General features: G+C 43.7%; 1 non-coding gene across 1 annotated transcript; it reads right to left on the reverse strand.

The window, feature by feature from the left end:
* Positions 1–1,163: 1,163 nt before the first annotated feature.
* On the reverse strand, positions 1,164–1,325 carry LOC123406431. Its single transcript, XR_006612136.1, has one exon. It is a non-coding gene; the product is annotated as a U1 spliceosomal RNA (small nuclear RNA).
* Between the last annotated feature and the right edge of the window lie 1,502 nt (positions 1,326–2,827).

Here is a 2,827-nt window from a genome sequence, read left to right on the forward strand (position 1 = left end):
CTCTCTGAACCCTAAAGTAAAGAAGCTCAGTCAAGCGTCAGGACTCGTGTGTGTGACCTAACATTTGGTGGCATGGCATGAACATCCATGGAAACAGAGCAAGGCCATGAATTAATACCAGTCTTTTGTTCACAATGGCAAGCAGAAAATATAAGCTTCTAACTAGCAGGTTACAAAAAGCCCGTGATAATCATATAAGCTCAACTTTCCCGAGTGCATTCTAAGATAGTGCCCATTATTTACAACTAAAAAATAATCAGATGAATTTCTTTGATTCTTGGTGCTACTGTTGGTAGCAAAAGAACAATGGCGTTCAAATTAGGCAGCGAAAATACTTGTTTGTCGGTACCAACAATGAAGGTGCTAGCATGATGTTTTGACATCAGCTGCATATCTTACATTTATAGCCCGAAAAAGATATACGCTTAATCACCTTATATAGACGTGAAAAACAAGACATAAAAAATAGTTTTGCTGACCTAGCAAATTGTCGTTGATAGTTCTTGCCTATCAGCTTCACATCATGTTCACGCCTACATATACAAAACGACTTGGGAACTTGGCTCTAGAATAACAATCAGTGCAAAACAAGAATGCAGAATGGATTCTCAAAAAGGACAAAGAAAAATGTAGTATGGCTTCTCGAGTCCACAAGTTGGCTCGCAAATGATGTAACACAGATCCATCTCAGAAATTGTGTTAGTATGATTCATTCAGGTCCTGTGGTATCTGAACGTGTAAACAGCCAAATTCAGAGTACCATCATATATTACTGTAGTAATATTAGATGGAGAAACCATAATAATGAATTTGAATAAAGAGATCACTTAAAACACAGATATGTGACCAGACATGATATAGCATAAGAAAATGTACATTCCTGTTTGTGACGCGTCATAGTTCTAGTGACACAGCACACTGAATTTGAGTACATGAAGTTTTAAATCAGGAACTGCTCAGTTAGATGGGCTAAAAGTTTCAGGTGATATGGCCCGTTGCTGTAATTAAAAGAAAGTTGGTAGTAAGATGATGTTAATAAGAAATATATATTTTCACAACTGGTATAGAAAGAAAGAGATTATGTAAAAACTACAAAAGAATTCAAAGTTGCAAATAAAGACCAAACCACAAATCAAAAAGAACCATGCTTAAACTGATATTTGGCAGGGGCCGCGCGAACGCGTACCCCCTCTATCACAAATTATGACATCCACTCTCCCTCAAAGGGGAGATGGTAAGCCAGCACGCCCACAAAGTGCAATGTTGGCCACTAGCCTAGGCCATGGCTCTTCTTGATCAGCCATAGACCCCGTCCAGGTAAGTATGTTTCAAGGTTGCCCTATGCCCTGCTTATATATGCTGCGCTGCCTCCGCTACCTCCTTGGCCGGGCGATGTGGTACTAAACGAAAGTATGCCTCGCCTGGTGCTTGCTGCAGCTTCCCGGGACGAGGTATTCGAATAGGAAAGACAGCGTGTATAGGCCTGTTGATCCCAACCGGGCTGTTTCTAATGGTTTGGACTGGAAGCCCATGAGATGTGGAGTCTGACGCTGGCCTTTCAATGGACCGTACGAGTAATCCCACTCTCAGTTTCTCAAAAAAAAAAAGACAAAAAAATAGTATTGACGCCCTAGCAAATTGTTTTTTTAGGGAAGACCTAGCAAATTGTTGTCAATAGTTGTTATTATCAGTGCCAAACAAGAATGCAGTATGGCTTCCAGCCCATAGTTGAATGCGGCATGGCTTCTCGAGACAACAAGTTGGCTCGAAAATGTGACACGGCACACGGATCCATCTCAGAATTTCTGTTAGTATGATTCCTTCAGGTTCTGTAGTAGCCGAACACGTAAGCAGTCAAATTCAGTGTACCATCATATCTTATTGTGGTACTGCTATTAGATAGAGAAACCGTAAGCATGAACTTGAATGAAGAGATCACTTAAAAAAAACAGATTTGTGACCAGATCACAGTATTCAGCATAAGAAAATGTACGATCCTGTTTGTGACACGGTAGTTCTAGTGACACAGCACGTACTGAGTTTGAGTTATTGTAGCAAATCAGTTTCAAACAACTTGCATAAAGTTTTAAATTAGCACCTGATCAGTTGGACGGGCTAAAAGTTTTCAGGAGTAATCCAAAGAAACTTTGGTGGTGCTTGATCTACAGAAACTTTGGTGGCCAGATGATGTGGGAGAACTGACCAGATCATGTTAATAAGTAAAGAAAAAAAATCTCTACTGGTACAAAGAAAAAGTTTAAAATATGAATCCTTAGTATGATGAGTGGAAATTTGACCTATGTTTGACTTTGACATTGGATACCATCATTGGAAAATTTGGCGGACAAATGAACGGGAGTACTAGCTCTTAACAGGCATGGAAGAATATCAGGGGCAATACAAAAACGACTGCATCTCAGATTGTTGTCTGATTTGGGTTGCAAAGAGTACACCGGCATATTCTTCGCGCAATCACGCTTCGCGTGAGCGAGAGCCAGCCCACCCCTCCACCCGTGCCGCGGGCCACTCAGGCCGCGGCGGCCACCGCCCCTCCATTCATGGCGAGCTCCGACAGATCCACTAGTCCCTCGCGGAGGTCGCCTCCTGTTGACCGGCGCGGCTGCTTGCCCCGCGGACCGACCAGAGGCGCGCGTTCACCATCCCCCCTCGGTCTGCGTCAGATCCAGACCCGGCGTCGCGAATCTTGCGGCACGGCGGGTGCTTGACATCCCCTGCCGGACCGTCGGTGGAGCTGGCACCATTACTGCAGCTGCGGGATCCGCGGCATTTGATTTCACCTTCGGGCTCGGAGGAGACTGCGCGCGTC

The sequence above is a fragment of the Hordeum vulgare genome, chromosome 6H, assembly GCF_904849725.1.
Source record: "Hordeum vulgare subsp. vulgare chromosome 6H, MorexV3_pseudomolecules_assembly, whole genome shotgun sequence".
NCBI lineage: Eukaryota > Viridiplantae > Streptophyta > Magnoliopsida > Poales > Poaceae > Hordeum > Hordeum vulgare.